The following is a 21,667-nucleotide window of genomic DNA, read 5'->3' as shown; positions in this document are numbered from 1 at the left end:
GATGAATGTGTGCGCAGGAGAGCGCTGCATAAAAGACATATTTACTTTCGACCCGAGCGGGGTTTAGTTAATAATGCTCTATGTGGGGTTAATAAGTGACAGAGACCAAGTAGGAAATACCTTAAATCTGAAACTATCCACCCCCCGCAGGTACAAAAGAACCATCTGCTTGTGGGCGACCATTATGCAAAAAGAGAAAAGAAAACTTCTGGTTTCTTTATAAAAAAAAAATGTTTTACACATACGACAAAAAAGGTAAATGTGTTGTTTTCTTCTCTGCAACCTCAAACCAGCCAACTGTTTTCCACAAGCGACCAATGCAATCTTTCAAGAGAGAAAAAAAAAAGTTGAAAAGTATTTCATTTCAAACCCCCCATCCCCCAACTAAAAGCCATTCACGATGGCAGCCGTGCGCGGACCACAGCTTTAACCGAGAGAAGAAAAGAAGAAAGGGAAAAAAAGCAGTGCACTTTTTCTCCAAACACAAGGCGTAAACTATCACCTGTGCGAATAATACACAATTAAATCAAAACCCATGCGTTGGAAAAGCGACATTAAGCGGTTGGTGAACTTCCACCCCCCCCCCCCCACCGGAGAGGTGGAGAGAGCAGCGGCGGCTGGTGGTTTCTTTCCCGGACCCGCGGCGCTCACAAAGCCGACCTCAACTTTTTCCTTACTCGCGCCACAGATGCCCGAAGCTCCAAAAAAGACCCCCGAAACAAGCAAGAAGGACTCACGTACCTCTTCTATTATTAATCTCGTATATTCGGAGGTTTCGCATGTAGTTCATGTAGTCCAAATCTCGGCATGGTAATACGTGGACTTGCCTCCTCCGCTGCGCTGCTCCATCTAGGGCTCAGAGCCGCGCGCTGCCCCCTCGCTGCTCGCCTCGCTCTCGCGCACTGGAGCAGCGCGGTATCTCTCCGCGCTGCGCACGTCCGGATCTACTTACCGGCTTTGGCAGCGGGATGAAAACCTTTCCGCTCAGAAAAGCAGGATCGGGTTTAGCCCTGCTTTGATTCTTTTCTCTCTCTCTCTCTCTCGCTCATTGCACTGTAGCCTATGTTTGTGTAACAGCATGTTATTGGAAATTAAAAAAAATCTTAATCTTAATGTGGCAGCCACCACTTCACCTGTGGGCCCTAAGGGCAAAGCCTTTCTTTTAGGAGCCGTTTCCAGTGAAATAAAATTGATAATATATCTGTTTAATTATTCTTTTTTTTAAATGGACTATTCTGCCCAACTGAGACAGTACCCGCAAGATGCCACTTTATGCTTTTAAGCTCGATTTTGTTTGTCGCTATAGAAAAGAAGAAAAAAAAATCTAAACTGAGATAACTCACCACAAAGTCCCATTAACATTGTATGACATGGCAGATGAAGGGCAAAACCTCATCCGGCCCAATTGGGACTAACGTTAATCCAATATTCACCTGTTCAGCTGCAGCCCAAACCACTTATCCCGTTAAGGGTCCGTGTCAAGGCCGTTTTGTGGGAGAAAGAAAACATACAGCAGATATTAAAGGTGAGGTTAGAATGACCCCCGGCTGGTGGCAGGCAAACAGAGTGTCAATTAGACAATAACGTATGCTTGCTGTGCTGAAAAGGTGACCCGTACATTCCTATCATAATTGTGATGTCAGCGTGAAAAGGTGGATAAACTGTGATTTGCAAATAAAAATCACCGGTCAGGGCATCCCTTATGATGACAAATTGGCTAATAACACTTGCAAATGCAAAGTTCCCTGCTCGTGTTGGGGCAATTTGGGTGCTTAAACATCAATTCCAGGGATTATCTGCTTCTCATTATTCCCACTAATGTAATTGTCTTTTAATAGCAGAGTCCAGCAGCGCGTTCCAGGGTCCGTGTTTTTGGCAGCAGACCAAGATGACTGATGGTGGAGGTGTATTCGCCAAGCAGCTTGTGTCTGATCCCATCAACTCCCCGCCCCATCCCCCCCCCCTCCCCCTCACAGCCATCCTGACCGCTTCTCAGACCCCCTAAAACTGGCCCCACATTGCGTCCACGGGCGCTCAGGAGTGTGGCCGCTATGCGAATGATGGCGCTGTCTCACTGCCCTCGCCCGGACTGCAGGGATCCAGCCGGTTCGCCCTGCAGAAGAAAGCCTAATGCCGCATGCTGCTCGACAACTTGTCAACCTGTGTACTGTTCCTGTGGGGGGTGGGGGGGGGGGGGGGGGGGTGCGCGCGTGTGTAGGTGCGTTCCGGTGCGCCAGGCGTGCGTATTCTCCGTCAGCGCCCCGAAAAAAGTAGTCCGTGGAGAGAGCGCAAAGTTTTGAAAAGAGTCGAAACCAAAGCCTCTGATCTCGCTATAAGCTACTCACCAGACCGGCTGGGTGACCGCGGGATGCCGCTCCGAACCCGACTTCACATCGGAGCCATCACACCCGGTGTCTCGGTGCAGTGGAGCTGAAGGCTTTCGGTTTGCTTCGCTCCTCTCCCCCAGAAACGCATCAGGTTGAGCTGCACGCGGCTGCTGCCTTCAGGTGATATCGGACATTTTCCGAGTCAACAAAAAAAAAAAAAAAGAAATGGCAATGTCCAGATTTTCTTGTCGCCAGTACTCGTGTTTGGAAAATATTTGTTGCACAGAGAACAATCCAATTATTGCGATGAATAAATATCAATTTAAATGTTATTCTATATTTTCATTCGTCAGAAAGGGTTTGTTTGATCCATTTATAAAATACATATCTTGCTGCAGGGCCATTTTTTAAAATGATTTCCTTCCAAAAGCAAAGAAATTTGAAAAAAACCACAAAAAAGCAGCATATCTGATCTCCTTGAAAGCATCCAGGATCTTACGCCTTCAGCTCTGACGTCACACGCCTCTCATCATCACGCGCACAACTTAGTGGGCTCCCTGTTTATTCTCTCCAAAATCAAAGCAACCATTTTTTTTTTTATGTGCCTTTTTTCTTTTCTTTGTATTTTCGGACTGTGTCGTGTCGCTCTTTTTTCATGAGAAACCCCCGGCTAGTCTCAAAAGTGCTCAGCGAACCCACTTGAGCATCAGAGGGGCAAATGTCTCCATTCGTCCTCCTGGAACATGTGGTTAGCAAACTGAAGTCGACACCATACTGTCAAGCGGCTGCCAAAGAATGCCAAAGCAGAAAAAAGGGGGCTGCTGGGGTCTGTTCCTAAGGTCCATTCAGCACCGGCTCATTAAAGTCACATTTGCCCACAGGCTGAGTAAACGAACGAGACCTATGGGTTCAATGTGGATGCATGTGTGGCTGTGCGTGTATGTGTGTGTGCGTGTGTGAGAGAGGAAGAGAGATAGAGAGATAGAGAAGGAGGGAGGAAATACTGAGCTTGTGTGCTGCAGAGCAAGTGTGTAACGTTTTGTCTCTCTCTCTCTCATCTCTTGGTCTCCCCTCACTTTCTACTCTCACTTTTGTCACAGATAATGTTTAGTATCTGAAACAGCTCCCCCCCCCTCCCTTCTCTCTCTTAGCCTTCCCTCTGATCCGCCTGTTAAACTTTAATTGAATTCAGTTCAGGTGATGCCCAGGGCTGCTTCCAACCGCTTTGATCTCACAGAGCGTTTTGCAGTCCCTGTCTGCAGGGGGGTCAGATTTAGCGACACACACACCACGTGTGTGTACAGGGGCGGATGCGTAGTGTTTACATTACAGAACACTGGCAATCCCTTAATGGTGACTTTAGAGCAGCATAAGACGATTCGACTCCAAATCAGCAGGCCGGCACCTTTTATTGGAGATTTTTGATTATTTTTTATGACAGCTTGATGACTGGTACCAAAGGCGCTCTGGGTCCTCAGTCCATAAGCCTCAGTGTAACAGAGTTTACAGGCTGCTGCACATCCCCCCCCCCCCTCACGTCACTTACTGCAGGCTCGATATCCTCTTAAAAATCCACTAATATGCTGCAGATCGTCCTGCGAGAGGTCAGGAACATGTGGGGACTGATGTGCTGAGTGAGTTACTACCCCAGCACACCTCGTGACTAATGTAGTTTCCCCTGCAACTCGAAACTGGCGAGATCAGGGAAAAGACACCGATGATTTGTAGTGCGCCCGCGGCGACACGGCGCCCAGGTATCTGTTTCTTCCACCTCCCAATCTGTTTATTATCTGATTCCCGAGGCTGAGTATAACTGTTAGAGAGATTGGAATAATTCAATATCCATTCTGCTGTGGTGTCCTCGAGCAAAGACACTGACCCTCCCAGAGCTGGTGCCACTGTTCTTAAGATGAGGAAAGAGAATACTATCGCAAAATCACACAGTGTATCTAACACTATTTAAGTGTGGGAAGGTTGTTGGGGGCTGTTTTGGGGAAAAAGACACGAGAAATTCATGGGGAATAATAATGAACAATTGACATTGCCCCTGCAGCTGGTGACAAACTGCTGTGCTCTGAAAATAAAGACTCCATGGTGCCTCAAGCAAAGCAGGAGATTATTTTAGCAAAGCCCTTTGGTTGTAGAAGCTTCCGTAATTACCAAAAAAAAAAAAAAAAAAGAGAGACAAGACAGTGTGCAATATCTGGGGCAACCTGTTTAGAGAGTTGACATTATAGCACTATTTATTTGGTGGTGTTATACTTTAGGAGAGCATGTACGTGCAAAATAGATCAGCGCGGTCTTCAGGTTATCACGGAAACCTGTGGCGTATCCTTCGGAAAATCAATAACCCATTCTTTGAATATTTTTGCTAAATGGTATTTTTTATCCAAATACAAAAAAACTGATGATGCAACTAAATTGTGAACTACGTCACTTGACCCTTTGCAATGTCATTCCAATGTATTATTAGAGGGAATACTGTGACCTTTTGGGAAATATGGTTAATTCTTTCTTGTTGAACGTTAGATGAGAACATTGAGGCCACTGTCACATTTGTTTGCTAATCAGAGGAGATTGTATAGCTACAGTTAGTCAGTTAGCTTAGCTTAGCTTAGCATCAAGACCACAGACAACGTAGCAAAATAAGTCCCCCCCCAAAAGATCATTTTGGTTCCATTCATTGTGGACTAAAAAGTACCGTACGCTGTTCTGGAGAATGCTCCAAAACAATCTGTGGTTTGGATTTGAAAATTGATACCACTGATTAATGCATAGCTGGGGTCAGCAGCTGGTTGGCTTAACTTGGTTTAGATTGATTAGAATCAGGGGCAAACAGCTAGTCTGAAACTATCCAAAAGGTTTAGAAAAGAACAAGTGGAATAATGAACAAAGGGAAAGAATGGTAAATGGCGTTCATTGGTAGATTTTGGACGTCCTATTTTGTTAGCTTTGGGTAAAGCCACGACTAACTATCAGGCTTCACGCTAACGTATGCTAACGTTAGCGCCAACTGTAGCTTCAAATTGAAATCAGGCAAAACAAAACATGCAAGTTGTAACGCTCTTCACGTTTTAGTCAACCACAGCTCACACAAAGTTTATCAGGGAAGTACCGTAATATCTTTTGTTTAATCCTGCAGCTCAGATACATTGAACCGTGTTTATTTTTGGCGGTTCTAGTGTCCTCTTCCCCCCCGTCTCCTCCAGAGACCTTGAACTCTGGAGTGCTGATTGACTCTAGTGTGGAAGAGTACGTGGCTCGGGCAGATAACATCTCTGAAGAGCGTGTGCTAATCACGGCTGCTTAGTGCAGTCTATCTTCGCCGTGCCTATACAAATACAAAGTGTGACTGAAGTGGAGCAAATTGTCGTGGTATCGGATGAAGTAATGTAATCTGTTTGTCACTCTGCGGTGTGTGTTTTACTGTCACGCATACACAACACGACAATATACAGAACCTGGTACTCCAGCCTTCTCTCCTGAGAGGCCGGTTCTTTGATGTGATGTAACGTGTAAAGGCGGTGGGGGAGCAACAACAAATTCAACACAACATTGCCTGATATTTTTGATGCATTGTATTCCGCCAGTGGTTTTTGTCTCCATACCAAAAACTAATCCCGGAGAAATTGTGTCGGGATTATACACAAAAGGCGCATTTTGGATATGGATTTGCACGGATGGATTAGTAAAGCCTTGTAATGGAGGAGCGTGTTTGTAGAGAAACCTCCATCCTCTTGTTGTGGCACATTAAAATGATGCCGCACTCCACTTCGTGTTAACACACGCTACTCATCTCCCACCCCGGGAGCGCAGATAATTCCTCATCGCAGTGGAACTTGTGAATTCGTACATATCAGTGGGAAACAGACGCCGGAGCAAAAGAACGTCCGGCTTTGCAGGGGCGGTTTGATGATGTCCAAAAGCGAGTGAAAAACAGCACGCACCCGAAATGGTGCATGCTCATTTGGAGCTTAGGGCTTCAAGACAGTGATACGGAGCCTTGGGAGTGCTTTGAGGCCCCCTGGGGATGATTTTGCATTACACCCTCACCCAACACACATTTCCCCCTTGAACAGGCCGACGCTCAGGAAACAGAAAATTGCGAATAAAACGAAACCATTGAGATTCACGGTGAATTTGTTCGGGCAATGACTCGCTCTTCAATCGCATTCGTTGTACAAATGCAAGCAAATTACAGTCCTCTGGCAATCATGTGTTATGTATTTACCCTCACATTTGCTTATCTAATAGGAGCCATATCTTGTCTCTGATTCAGATATCATAGGGAAAGCCCCGCGGCCTTTACCAAGTCCTCCTGATCCTCAGATCTCGGGGATATATCTCATATCTCTCCTTTTTAGAGTAAAAATACTTGGGCCTAAAAGGAGCAAAACTTTGCCTTGTTCTCTTTTTTTCTCACTATTTTGGGTACAAAACAGAGAACATTTGTGTGACTAAGTCCTGGGATAATGTGGGTATACGTCCTTGGCACCATCACAGCAGAAAATGGGAGCCGGGTCCTTGCCTGCAGGCAAGATTTTGTGTAATCACATCTGCGGCAAACAGACGGGCCGCCCGAGTTCAACCGGTACAAAACACACTGCGCAACAAACACACCAGTAATTGTGGGTCTCTTCTTGCTGAAGTTTGTAAAAACACCAGGATTTTGCTAAAGAGGAACCCAAAACTATGGATCACGTTGAGGCTTGAATTACCGTTTGCTAATCCAATCCCTCCAAAGAAGCGACCGTCCAATCATTTAGCAATCGTGACCAGGAACTGACAGAGCAAGTAGTGTGGTATATATTTTTTTGCAAACTACTAAAATCATGTGGAAGAGTTCACTGAGGGCGGGTGGGTCAAACACACAAAGGACTTTCACCCAGGAGGCTGACGTTAGTGTGCACAAATGTCCACTCTAACTTTACCAGAATAAATAATACCAAGTGCGCAATCACATTTTTAAATGCTTTTTTTTTTAGTTATTTCTTGTCATACTCTCAGGTTGTTACGTCATTATTTCAACACTAAGCAATAATCTTGTTTTGATGCAAGCGCAATATGAAACATACACAATATGACAATTATTCATGTGTGATTTGCAGAAACATGCAACGTTGAATCTTCATCCTCACTTGTAGGTTGCATGTGTGCACACAGAAGGCTGGAAGGTCATAGCAACAGTATCTAGGAGAGTTGTGAGAAGTGCATTAGATTGGTTTGGTTTTCATGAACCCAATTGAATTGATTGAATGAAAAAACAATTTAAGTATTTGTTTTTGGCTTTTGATTTGGTAGCCAGACCGCAGAAGCCAGTCATACAATTTCCAGTTCGCTTCTTGCTCCCCAAAGCGAGTAACATTCATGGAACGTCAGAGATAAGAATCCTCGCGGTGTACCGGGTGCACGACACTTGCATTCAAAGACTCGCGGAAGGAAAATGCCAAGTGCTCCGATGTCAGCTAATCTACCCTCTAGAAATGTCCCCGAGGGCTGTGCCTGGTGGCTCGTCATTGTACAAAGGCAACGTGTTGTCCTTTTGAAATCTGTTATTCTTCATATAAACGAACCGTCTCTGGGACTCTTCCGACTTTAATTGGCGCGCGTCGAGGTCTCTCTTCCTGCAAGACCCCGAGCATGGAAACCGGTTGCCGGCACATGGATACAAATTAGTGGAGCAGCAGGTGGAGAGAAGCATTCATCATCCTTGATGGGCTTCATTCTTCCTGAGTGGCAGTCTGGCCGAACTCACAACGGCACGAAAAAAAGAAAAAAAGAGCGAAAGGCGAAGCGAGCGCGGAGCCAAGCCACAGTGCAAGGCGGTCATTAGCGTCACATTTGTCTGAAGCACAAAAGACCTTTGGAAAAAAAGGGATCGGCTTCCATTTTCATCAACTTCCTCGTCTCCATGGAAGCTCTACAGTGGCTTCACGAGTGACAGCCCTTCCTTCGGCGTCCGTCATTCAGTTAGATAGACCTGGGCAAGATTTAGCTCGCCTGCAGTTTTTCTTCTCACATTAGTATGCACACTGTTCCTCTCAAAGAGTGACATCACACACAATACTTGCTGACATTCGGACACTCGTTGCAGAAAAAGCCTCGTCGACTTTGGTGCTGGTTTACTCGCTAATCCAATTGTAAACCGGTGTGAACTGTCGTGTTACGTTTTATCTGGATGTCATAAGTTGTGGCAGTGTAACGCAGCAGAGAATCCAAATAACTATCTGCACGATACTGCGTGAGCAAAGACTTGATTTGTACATACTGTAAAAGGCTTTCTAAATCAAATAATACCCCCAAAATCATCGCTCATTTTGCATTTTAAAAATGGATTTATGGCCAAACCTAGTCAGTTCATCCTTGCAGTCCTTGCAGATAGGCAGAGCTTCTTTGGAAATATCAACTTTCTGGCTAAAAACCTGAGACGACCTAATTTCCCAAAAGACTGGAGCATTGTCGACATTAAACGCAATGAGGACTGCTGAGACTACATTCAGCCCTCTCTTCCCTACGGCTGCAGTTATTAGTTACCGACAGACATTACAGAGCCTCGTTAGCTAATGACCTGCCACACAGAGCTCTGCCGAGTCAGCAAAAAGAGTCCGGGGGCCAAAGACAGGCCAGAGTAATGCTCCCAGAAGCAACAAAGTGCGTGAAATGAGAGTGCACCATCACGTGAAATAACACCGAGGTAATTATGTTAAATGTCATCGCATTCTTCGCGCCTGGAGAAAAAAAAAAAAAAAACACACCCGGAAAAATAAAGTTCACGGGCGTTTTTTTTGTTTTTTTTGCTTATCTTATAACAATCACCTCTCAAGTGCGTGACCTTTTCCGTGAACAGCGATCAATACGGCTTGCCATGATGCCGCAAACAAACCACTGTTTACTTTACCTTAGCGTATCTTTCACTCATTTAAAAAGGTCAACAGACTCTTTTGTACTGATGGGGCGAGAAACCCTGCCCTTTTGTTTTCGGGATTGATCCGAAGGTTGCCGCAAAATGGACTGTTACCCGCTCCTGCAATCCATCTCCCCCCCCACACACCCTCCCGTCGTGTCATTTCATACGCGCTGTATGCCAGTGGGGGCCTGTGTGTGTGTGCGCGCTTGTACAGATTATGTGTGCTTTTTCGCCACAGTTCATGTGTTGTAACGCTCTTCAAAGCGATGGGTCGAAACAGTGTTTTATCATCAAGCAGGTTCAGGTCCCCTTTGAAGGTCTAACGGATGTTTCTCTCGGGCCGGGGGAACCTCTTTGGGTTTGTGTGCAAAACATTACAGAGGCGGTTGTGGTGTGCGGGGGGCGAGGGGGGGGGGGGGGGGGGAAGTGGCAACAGCGGCGGCTATTGATGTTTCGGGAAGAACGAAGGCCGAGGATTAGGGTGTTCAAACATGGGCCGTCCTGTGAAAGCCTGGATATGACTGCACCTGGGAACGGGCTGTGGTTTTCCCAAAGTCCAGGAGGAGCACTGTCAGCTCAACAAAAGACACACAAAGGAGTTGGGGGAGAAATGGCTGCCAGTTCTGGAAATGTGAGCCCCGCAAAAAAAAAAAAATGTGCTCAGCAACAATCATGACACAGATTTGTTTTACTGTTTATGTCAAGGTAAGCTTCTGTAAAAAAAAAAAAAAAAAAAAATGGCAGTAGGAAGTCAATCTTTTGATACTTTTGTTTTAGGAGGACTGCGCGGCCATGTAATCCCGATTAGGATTGAAAACTGTAATTCTCTCGTTTTCCTCTCCAGGGGACGTTAAGATATTGCGTGCTTGTAACATAAAAATTGCCAGAAAGAAGTCAGCAGGTTGATGATGACGGACATTTTTTTTGTTCTGTTTAACATGGATCTTTTAAGTACGCTTTGCAAAAATGAATTCCATGACCCAGCTCCTGGGGATTCGACTCAATAGACTCAGGGGATGAAAGGAAATGTATTGTTCTGTGGCACATACAAAAAAGGAAGTTTTTTGGCAAGTCACGTGACCGTACTCCCCATCACCAGTCACATATCATCATTCTTCTCTTTTTTTTGTTAAATTTTCTTATGTTATTCAGCCAAAAAACACAAACCCAGGAGCTCTTCTTGCCCGTGATGTGGCCTTATTTTCTTTCATAATAATAATTCCCTTTGCTTTTTATGGCAGTTGGCTAACTACCAGTTTTAATGGACACTGGACCCACGCAACTGTAGCGTGAAAAGGACCACGTGGCCGACTGTGGACATGGAACACAACGATGCCCTTAACTTAGCCTCCAGCGGCTTGCTGAAGGGGGACCCAAAACCGCAGAGTTGTAATCACATTACTTAAACCAATTCCTAAGTAATGTGTTACCGGACAGCACTGGGAAAGATGCACTGAACTGGAACGGAGCAGAATCAGAAATACTGGAGTTCAGAGGGCCTCCCTGGTCCCAGAAAGACAGAAATGCTTATGCTTATATAATACACTTTATATGAATTCCCTCTCTTGTTTCCCTACAATACATTCATGTATATTGTTGAGGTTAGCATGAACCGTAACATACTAGAAAGGTTAGGTTTAGGTTTTGTGAACGCAGGTGATTATAAAAAGTTTGATATCTTCTCACTTTGACATAAGCCACACACTCCCAATGTCGGTTTTGTGTGGAAAATAAAATGTCTTACGCTTCCTTGTTAAGCTTTTGGTGATTCTCGCAGGGAAATGTTTAATCATTTGCACTTCCCCATCAGGGTAGAAGTCTCGGAGCTAAATAAATAAAAAATACCGTGATGTATAATACTGTGATAGCAAAATTCAATATTTTCAGAGGCGATACGGATCCTAATCTATTATGAAGAGGGAGAATACCGACTGAGAGGGAAAATCATGAAGCAACATGAGTGCGATTGACAGAGTATGAATAACGTGTGAATAACCTCCAGGAAGGCTTTCATCGACTCGTCTTAAGCTTGCTGCATATTTCAGGTGAAAAAAACGCGAGAGGGTTGAAATTGGGGAGCTTTCCGTAGCGTCCGTGTGCCGCGTTCCAGGCGCCATCCACAAAAAAGCACAGCCTTTTTGTAAAAGAGTTCCCCCGAGGAGGGGTGGGGTGGGTTGTCGAACTTCCCCTCCAAAGATTCATGTTCTCCCGGGAAAAACAAATAGAAAACTCCCAATTATCCACTGATGCCCCGAAAACAGGCGCTGACTCAGCAGGCCCGAGCGTTCCCGCGAGAGTCGACGAGCTGATGGAGGGCCGCTGTGCTTGTTCTTCGCAACGCGACCTGTATCAAAACGCCGTTGCAGTCGACTCCCTGCTGCTATTTATGTCAATGGTTTTTAAAAAAAAATTCTGACAGGAAATAACCAGGAGAACGTCCTCCCTCCTTGTTTTAATTTTACTGGTAGGCGCCCCCCCCCCGCTCCGCACCGACAGGGAAAACGAGCCAGAGCCAGATAACAGGCTCTGACAGTGACGTCAGAGAGGATCGCTCCCGAAAAGTGGGAAAATCCAATCAGGCTTTGGGCCTCTCCTAAAGGCCCACAGACTGCAGAATGATCCATTCAAATTCTTTGATCGGACCGAGTTATCGCACAAAGTGAGGAGATCCGGACCTTTAAGAGGGAGAGGAGAAGTCCTCTTCATGCCGTTGGGGGGGAGGGGGGGGGGGGGGGGGGGCACGTGGTGTCAATGTAATGTTGCGCAGTACTTAATCGTTGCACTTCTACAAAATGTCCGAAATGAACAAAAGGCTTTCATTTCACCCGCGTGACCATTAGTCCATTAGGCAATGAGACTCCTGCATAAATGTACTGTATCTTCATGTGGACGCCACGATAAATCTCAGAAAATGAGTTTGAATATTGATAAAGACTAATACGGCTATTTTATCACACTCTGAAAAGAAATCATGAAAATTGCAGTGCCTTTGCGAAGTGAATATTTAATGCCTTCATTTCGTCAATGGGCTGATTGACACATGGCCAACCCGGCCCGCCACCGGTTCTGGAGAACCAAAAATAAATACAGATGAATATTTCACGGTACTGCAGGGGTGACCCGGGATGTTATTATCATCACCGTTCATTTACTTCCACCCCTGGAATCGCCCTTGGCTAGTGACACATGCAGTCCAATCTCCAAGCCTTTTAAAGTCTCTGGCATGTTTATGCCCTCGGTCTTTTTTTTCTTCTTCTTTCCCATGGTGAGAAGGGCCCGGGCTTTAATAGCCAGGGACGCTGAAGGCTCGTGAGTTCACGAGGCAAAATTGCATGTGCATTTGTACATTTATTCGTTTTTGCAGATGCTCACGTTCGGACCCGCGAGAGGTTTGGCAAACGCTTCCCGTGGCGACATCTGGGTTTTACGTTGTTATTGTCCTTTTTTTTTAACGCTATTCATAGTGTTTTTTAGAGACTTTTTTTTCCCCCCGCAAAGCTTTGTAATGATATGTATTTATTAAAATTAGCAACAGACAGGTCTGGTAAGCTAATCGTTTTCTTCTAACTTCGCAACCCCGTATTTAATTCTGGGAAAATCTGGGAAATTAGTGGAGGTCCCTGTAAAGACTTCACATTTGGTCGTCCCTGTTGTAAGAGCAAGTAAGTGAAAAAACAGAAACTGCCAAACTGTGTGTATCTGTTCATAATGCAGCCCAACCAACTCAAGTCATTTCATTGAGGTGTCAGTCAATAATCCACCGTTTTTGTTTGCTGTCTAGTACATTTTGTTCCATCGTACCCAAACCCTTGTTTGGTTATGATGCAACTATGATCATTTAACTGGCAGCAATGGTAAATGTTTGGTTTGCATTATGAATGCATTGCATTTGTGGCACAAAGTACACGGTAACAATTGTGCGTTGGTGAAAGGAATAAACAAACACCTGCACAGTTTCCAGTTTAAATCCCTAGTTATTAGAAAAGTGAAATGCATCCAGCACAGGAATGACTTAATCCACCCCTACAACGGAGAGGTAATTAGAGAATATAAACTCATCCCGTTTCATCTTGTGGCTTAAAGTGCAGACATAAATATAATTTAAACGCGCGGTTGGATTAAATGAGGCTGTTAACGGTGATTATTTACACACATTTTAGAGGCAGCAAGTCATTCCTTAGTGTCACCGATCAACAAATGAATTAAAACCTCCCAAAAGCACCTTTTCTTTTGGCCTCTATCCGTTTATCCGTCAGCGTGCCCTGCTTATTCCAAATGATGTGAAATAAAGTCAAGTGTGTCGGTAACACACGGCGCTGATACGTCTTCCTGTGCTTTTATCTGCAGGGTGGGAAAAAAAAATAAAAAATCAAACAATTAGAGACTCCAATCCGACTGTGTCGGCGACAAGAATCTGAAATTACAGCTTTCTATTTACTCGCTGTTTGCTCCCAAAAACAAAATGGCCACTATACAATTATTTTGTCACCAACGACTCATATATTTCACCTGTATTGACCGAATCCTTTCGGAGAAAAAAAAAGGACACACAACCCCCCCCCTTTTTTTTCCCCCCAACTCATTTATTCTGTAGCCGGTGCTTCCTCCATAAATCTCTGTCAAGCTTTTATTTTTTTTCTATTTATTACTGAAGTTGTGAAGCAACGGAAGGAGACGAATGAACTGAATTGATTTTGTAAAATTAAATTTAGCCATTTATCTTTTCAAGCCCGTAGTGTAATTGAAGCAATTTTCGGGGACTTCCGATGTTGTCGCCTTCTGTCAACTGCGGTGCTCTTAAACCGGGTCCAACTTGTGTTCGGGAAACGCTTATAAAGGGAGGAAATGTATTGGTGACAATGTGCATCTTGGTCACACACACAGCTTACACTTCATCAGAGCTATTTGCTGTCGCTGGAAATGGTTTTAATGAGAACAATGTGCCCCAAAGAAATAGAAAACACCAAAACAATGAGAAAAAAAAAAAAGCTCGGCACAGTTAGTATTCATTACAGTCGGTTGAGACAATGTTTTTATCAAATCGTGTTTAATCTTTAAATTAAGCTTGTGTCTTTTTGCTCCTTTGGCGGCCGTTGCTCTGTTAAAGCGGCCACACAGTACGCTTAATGCCTCGGCGGCCATGTTTAACCAAGGAAGATTCTTTCCCCCCTGTTACTTCATTTAGTTCTCTAAACCTCGGCTACAGCTAAATGGAAATGCCCTTCAGTCGAGGCAGCAGACCACCCAGAATTTATGACAGCCCCCCCCCCCCCCCCCCCCTTTTAACCAAAGAGCAGTTGTACCCCCGAGGTGTGACAGCCACGTCACCATTATTTACCCTCCACCAGCGGAATCAGCCGAGCGGCTCAAAGGTCAGCGGGGGCCGTGTCTGTCCCTCGCCGCGGCCGCCAGACGCCGAGCCTCACGGGCACGGCGGGGGAAATCCGATCCGCCCCACAGCTGCAGCTCCCACCGCCGACGAGAGCGGATCCTGTGCAGTCCCGTTGGCGCGTTCACGTGGCAAAGGCCCGAATTCGGTTCATCAGAACACGAGTGGTTCTTACAATTATATGTGTGAAATATTATTAATTAGAATCGTGTCAATTGTGTTATAAATGACGATATTCTTAAGTATGTACTGTTGCAGAGATTAAAATAAAAAAAGCATGAAACGTGATTTTTTTCATTAATTGACAGCTCGCTACGACCCGCCCCGCAACACCAACTGTCCAATCATGGCAGGCCTGTCGAACATACGAAGCATGCTATGTATAGAAAGATTTAAGATGGTGTCATCGTGTTGCTCAAAATTGCAGAAGTAAAGGAACTATATGTTCTGCTTTAAAAGGACAGTGCAACCCTAAATCCAAAATATATTATTTTTTTCTTTTATGCGTAGTGCTATTGGTCAATCGGGAGTGTTTTAGTTACCTAGATTTGGAGACATTTTTCCAGCAGTTCTAGTTTCTTCTGTCACCCCCTAGTTGATGCAAATGTAGTGATCGCATCTACTGTATATGGGGATTTTATCTGATCTTCCTTACTTATTTGACCGTAACCAGAGGGGCATTTTTGAGCTTCTCACAAAAATATGTAAAACTACTCAGATTCTTGTTTAGCACAGGGGTTGGACGAGCTGTGGTTATAAACGGCACATAATCTGCGGCAGAGCCGACATCACATTGAAAAAACATTAAAAGATTTGAATTAAGATAGTGGACATGTCAGCTTTTCCCCATCAAGATAATGTTATTTGCTTTCTAAATGGGGTTATATTCCACTCACATCCATCCTCCGCAAGCCTGGAGGGAGTGTGAAACAGTAAAACAGCTGTTCTGTACGCACGTGTGTGTGTGTGTGTGTGTGTGTGTGTAGATCGAGTCACCGGCCGGTCAGGGATGTGACACAATGGCTGGAAGTTGTATGAGAGAGAAAAAATGAATGGCTGCTGGTGTCTCCCATATATATATATATATATATATATATATATATATATAAAAATAAAAAAAACAGCGTTACACTATAGTTTGGCGAGGGCAGTGATGTCATACCCCGCTGCACCTGATAACAGCTTTAAAAGTGCTGACTGTAATCTTGTCCCGCAGTCAGGCCCCTCATCGACAGACGCTCAAACTTGGGGCCTCCTCCAAGGCTGTATTTATTTAATTATTTGGAACTTGAAGGAGGGGGGGGCTGGGGGGTAAATCGGCCGTGGTGTTGTGTTGTGCTGGTAGCAGTGCTGCAGAGTCTGTAATGGCGGTGGCAGAGGATGATGGGCAGTATGGGGGAAGGAAAACCTGCATCCGGTGTGGATTTGCACAACGCAATACATTTCGTCTTTGCACATGTATTTAACTTCAGGGATGAACATACACATGTACGTAGTTTTGCTGTTAAAAAAAAAAAAGGCTTGATGAAAGTTGGCAGTTGAGCACCATATTTAGCAAGCTACTCAAAAAAGGAGTAAGTAGTAATTTAGTTGGGGACCATCTTCAGCCACGGATGAATTCGATCCAGTAATTAAGTGGCGCATCAGGAGATTTCCCTGAAGGCAGAGTCAACCGCGTGCCTCTGACCCCGGTGGTTTAAGCCGCTCTTTGGAGGTAACTGGAAGACTTTGACTTAAAGATGACGCGCTTGCTCTTGAAAAAGGCTGCGCTTGGATCACTTTTTTCATAGGATTATTATTTATTTTTTTTTGGTACGGAAAGAGCAGCCCCAGAAACGCTTCATCTTGTCCAGACGGAGGTCCAAGACGGCCAATAGTTAAGGTTTTTCCCCCCAAATCACAGAACAAATGAGTGAACGCGGCGCGGTTCACGCTGCTAGTTGAGACACGGAGATCACAGAGTCAAAGCACATTCCTTTAAATTTAAACTTGAAGGACCACGGTCATATCACCATTGAACGTCGAGAGCAGCATGTGCTTCCAGTGACTGAAGAGTGATTGATGTGTTAAATCATGCCTTCATGTTGGAAAACACGACAACAGGAACCCGACGTCAACATTTGAAACCTCAAACACCGGTTTAGGCTGAAATGGAATCGTGTACTTTCGGACCGGGCCAATACCCAATCCTAATCCTAATCCCAACCCAACCTCCACCTACCTGTACTTATTGTTTACATTACTGGGTCTTGCATTTTCTCCCTAAATGGAATGTGAGTCCTGACAACATCATTAATACACACACACACACACACACACACACACTCTGGAATCAAAATATTTGAATGTCAATTTATGTAAATGTAATACAGCCGAGCAGAATGCGGCGATAGAGTTGTTTACCTTTTAATGCATAATCTCATAACGCATGCACGGCGCGTCGCGGAGGGGCAGTCGGGCAGCGGCAGATAGCAGCTGGCGCGGCTTGTCGGCATGTGCAGGGCGCCGCCGGTGACCCCCCCCCCCCCCCCCTCTGCGTCCGCACTGCAGTTTAACGCTCAGCACCCAAATATCGACGGCTGACCACGGGACCAAAAGAAATTCCAAAAACACTAAAATGTACACGCATGAGATTTCTCAGTCAGTTTTTGAACCCGGGAAACCCACGAAAGAGGATCTACGGGTGTCTACTACAGATATGGAACATCTCAATGCCCTACAGAAATGTGCCTGCATACCTCCAGCAAAGTAATAAAGTTGTGTCTTCTTTGGAGGTGGTGGGTTGTTTCCTTTTGAAACATTTAAATGCGGTGTGTGTGTGTGTGTGGTGAGACACACATTTTCCTGCAGGATCATTTGCCTTCCTGTGAAGAGGGGGGGGGGCGAGGGGGGGGGGGGGGGGGGGTTCGGCCCACGCGGAGCTTTGCGTTCGCGTCGATTCCCCCTCGAACAAAAGTCACTGGAATTGAAGTCAATGTCTATTTTGGAGAAAATAATCGATTTGCTCGCATGTTTCTTGCTTGTAGGGACCGAGTTAGCGGTCAGCAAACATCTGAGCTCAATCCCAGAGCCGCATGTGCTGAGGAGCTGCCCAGAGAGAGAGAGACGGGCGAAATAGGATCTGGTCTCTTCAGAACAATGCGCTTGGCTTCTCCAAAGAGAAAAACAACACAACAAACTCAGGATTCGTTGGATCACGTCTGCAAACTGGACGCAAAAAGGCCGGTCAGCGCGCTACACACACTTCATCTAGTGTAGGAAAAGAAAGTACCAGTCCACTATAATCAGAACGGGCCGCGCTTGTGCTCTAAACAAAGACTTGATTCTTCCCCCTTTAATGAAGTCTCCATCTGCTTGAAAGATGTGTGTGTGTGTGTGTGTAGCACCGGCTGACTTATGTTAAGGGGGGGGGGGGGGGGGGGTTAGTGTAAACACATTTCCACAGTCAGAGAGGTGTCAATCCCTCTGTTTTTTTTCTTCTTTTTGCTTCTTCTTCACAGCTCATTTACTCCTTCAACAGGTCGCCAACAACCGCACAAAGTCACCCGGAAGGAGAAGCTGCAGACCTCCCTCCCTCCTCTTGATAGGAATCGGGGGGGGCCCGACCTTCCGGGGGCCGCGAGGAGGAGTCGATCACTCACCGAGCCGATGGGTTCTTTTATCCGCCCCACAATGGGATCTCTTTTTAGCCTGTTTGTCGTGTTGCTCACGGAGCATCCGTCTGAATGTCCTCACGCCGCTAATGAAATGAACCGTGCGGCTGAAAGCATGGTGAGTGACACACAGCGATCGGCTGCTGAAAAGGGAATTAGGGGGGGGGGCAGGGGGCAACAGCTGGTTCCCTGCACCAAGGGAAGGGTCAAAGCTTTACTCAAGTTTTTAAATTTTTTTTATTTGATGCAGAAATACACCTCCAGGAATGCCCATTTCACCCATTTAGAGTCCTTTTTTGTGGCTGCAGAGACAACTGACCCTGAGTCAGATTTAACCAATACGCGGGTCTCCACACTGTTTAAATTCAGCACGAATCCGGCAATTATAAAAACGCTTGTAAATGATCGGAATCATACAGAAATTATATTTACTGGACGGATCATCGGATGAGTGGTAAAATAGTACTGGAAGATGATATGGCTGCAGATATTATAAAAAACGCGGAGGTTTTTATTTTTCCCTCCTCAAGCGTGTGTTTACTGTGTGTTTTCTGTGTGTTTATGGAGCCATAAGATTCAGGCTTTTGCACAGCATCAACTAACGAGTTAGAGCATCATTCGGTAGGAGGTACTTAATCGAAAAGCACACGTTAAAACAAGTCTTGTTCACATTAAACTATGTAAAGGAACAGAATATTAATTAAGCGATCCTTACCATAATAGAAAAGTATTATAGCCTTGCGTTAGTATTACTAGATGGCCTGCTGCTACTGAAGAACACCGCACTGCGCTTCTTTCTATTCCAAGAGCTTCTCTCTTATTGCTCTACTTCATGATCACTTCATTAATTGTAAGAAATGTTTCAGTGAAAATATGCAGTGAACAATTTCAAAAGAAGTGCTTGAACAACTGAACAAACTGGAATGTGAAGTGCACCCTACACACACACACACAGTGTCAGGCAGGTCACTTGAAAATGGGGGTTTTATCCATCTCATCGCACTATAAGTGCTTCCACCAATCCCTCAACTGTCAAATGTTTGCGCTAAGACGACATTTTCCTGTTGCATTAGTCACATAAAAAGGCGTTCTAGCGTCAAAGGAAGTGATTTGCAGTACATTTGGAAGCACTGTATGTTGCAGGAAGGACACCGGGCCACGCGTGGTTAAGTGTCTTAATTAATCCCAGTCAGACCTTTGAACACGAGTCACATGTTCCTGCGTCCGTCACACCGATTCATCTCTGACAAATCCATCAGGAGCCCGAGCAGCGGCGTGCCTCTGGTTCAGTCCCGACTTGTAGTCCGCCCTTTCCCCCCACCCCCCTTTCCCCCCCCCGGCTCGTCGAGGCCACCAATTTGCGTCCCCGTCAATCAATCGAGCCCCCGTGATTTCCATGTGCCGCAGATTATGTGCCGTTTATCATCTCAGCTCGTCCAACCCCTGCAGCTGTCTGTCATTCAGCATTATCGCCCCCCCCCCCTCTCTCTTCCTGCCTCCTTCTCCACTGCAGCTCCTTCTTGGATCGTTCCTTCCTGCCAAAGACAACCTATAAAATTTCCCACATTCCACTTCCTCTTTTTTATTCTTATCCTCATTTTCCGTCCCTTGCTCCCTGCCCTCAATTTAAACCTATCGGGTCTTTTATATATTTTCCCACTCCGCATTCTGGCGCCTTGGATACCAACCGTACGTTTTCACACCTTTTGGATCGAGCAAAAAACTGGGAAAACACTCACCAGAATGCCAATAATCACCATGTGTTGTGTTGTGCTGATGAACATCGGATGTCGACAGACACTGCAGGAAGCCAACAAACTTGTATGTGTTTATAAAAAAGCAACTTTTGCATGTAACTCTATTTAATTTCCGATAATATGGCGGCCGATAAACCTTTAACCTTTAAGCCATCGCAGAAATACAATGGAGCCCACACTGTCCGCATTATCATTATTTATTATTATCATTACATGGACCAGGAGCTGGTCGGGGGCCGGGGGTCTTAACTTTACGGAGCGGGACCAGGTGAATCGCTCCAGCCTCCGTTACCTCGTATCGATAGGAGACACTGTGTCCTCCCCCCCCTCCCCCCCCAGAGGCTGTTCTCTATAGGGGCAGTTACATTTCAACTAAGTCCCTGACACGGAGGAGACCATTAATGGAAGAGACGCTTCCACGTACGCAGCAGGCCGTGAAGGCGACCCGCCTTGAGAACGAGGGGGGGGGGGGGGGGGAGGAATTCGGGTCACTCAATGAAAAAGGGGGGGGGGGGGACTGATTTGACACCAGCGAATAAACCGGCTGATTTATGCACCCCGTGCACTCGGTGATAAATAAAAAATAAAATGAGCCCCAGGAAATAGGCCGAGGTAATTTTGGGGGCGAAAACACTACTTGTCATTAAAGTGTCTACCGCAGAACATTTATCACAGTCGACCCGCGAGCCTCTGCACATAGCTGCCCAAGAGGGGGAGGTGGGGGGGGGGGGGGAACCTATGGGAATCCCTCCGTATCGTCTCTGCCAAGTGGTGCTTTAATCTCTCCTGCTGCAACTCGGGGTTCAGTGTCCGGGGGGTTTCGTGAAGTGGTTCCTCTGTGCTCGTGGAACTCATCAGAAGAAAAGAGCAAGAGGAGAGTAAACTCACCAACTGGAAGCTAAACCGCCTGTGGCCGCATTTGCCACGTTGAATTCATAAGGTAACGAGTCGAGTCAACAGCACTGTCTCTCTGCCTCTGAGCAGCCAAACCACGTATTGATGTAGGGGATATGAGGCCGATGTCCACGGGGGGGGGGGGGGGGGGGGAAACTGGCCCCTCCAGGAGTGACAGACGTGTCACTCGGTAACAGACTCTGATACCGACCACAGGTCGATATCGCCGGTGTCACGAGGCGGCGACCGAGGGGGAGTGGGAGAGAGGGGTGAGGGAGGGGGAGGCTCTTAGGAGTGATGTTCGTATCTCGTCGCTGAGAAAGTGAGTGAGATTGAGATTGAATCCTGAAGACATAGATGTAAAGACGTAACGAGGCGCCGAGGCTCTGGTGAAATCTAAAATATTCCCCTTTCAAAAGGGTTTCTAAATTTAGAAAGGTTGATTCTGCGCAGCATTATTCATGATGAATCACCACGAGTTGATGGAGTGGTTCCTACAGATCTGGTGACAGAGAGCAAGCCGATCCCAGAGCAGAAAGCTGTTCTCTGCTCTCACCAGAAAACATAATTGACAAAATAAATGAAATCGACAAAAATAGCAATAGGTTCATCGAGTGATTCCGGATTTAAAAAAAACCGAGGAGAAAGGAAAAGCACGTGATGTTTCAAAGTCTTTTATTCACTGACGAAAAGAAAAACGAAATAAAAAGAAAACCGCAGAAAGAAATTATTTTAGATTT

General features: G+C 45.7%; 1 protein-coding gene across 8 annotated transcripts in view; it reads right to left on the bottom strand.

Moving 5' to 3' along the window:
* The window catches only part of fat1a (FAT atypical cadherin 1a), a 58,819-nt gene extending 56,354 nt beyond the window's left edge, over nucleotides 1-2,465 (bottom strand). For 4 of the 8 annotated variants that reach the window (XM_037472302.2, XM_037472305.2, XM_037472308.2 and 1 more), the window contains exon 1: nucleotides 742-925. The gene's annotated coding sequence lies outside the window, so the exon portion shown is untranslated. Of the gene's footprint in view, nucleotides 1-741; nucleotides 927-2,345 lie in introns of those variants that run through there. The other 4 variants (XR_005120349.2, XR_005120350.2, XM_037472310.2 and 1 more) reach the window with 2 other exon arrangements.
* Nucleotides 2,466-21,667: the final 19,202 nt, after the last annotated feature.

This window comes from Pungitius pungitius, chromosome 9 (assembly GCF_949316345.1).
Source record: "Pungitius pungitius chromosome 9, fPunPun2.1, whole genome shotgun sequence".
Classification (NCBI taxonomy): domain Eukaryota; kingdom Metazoa; phylum Chordata; class Actinopteri; order Perciformes; family Gasterosteidae; genus Pungitius; species Pungitius pungitius.
The sequence above is the reverse complement of the archived record's forward strand: the minus strand, read 5'-3'. Positions and strand labels throughout refer to the sequence as shown.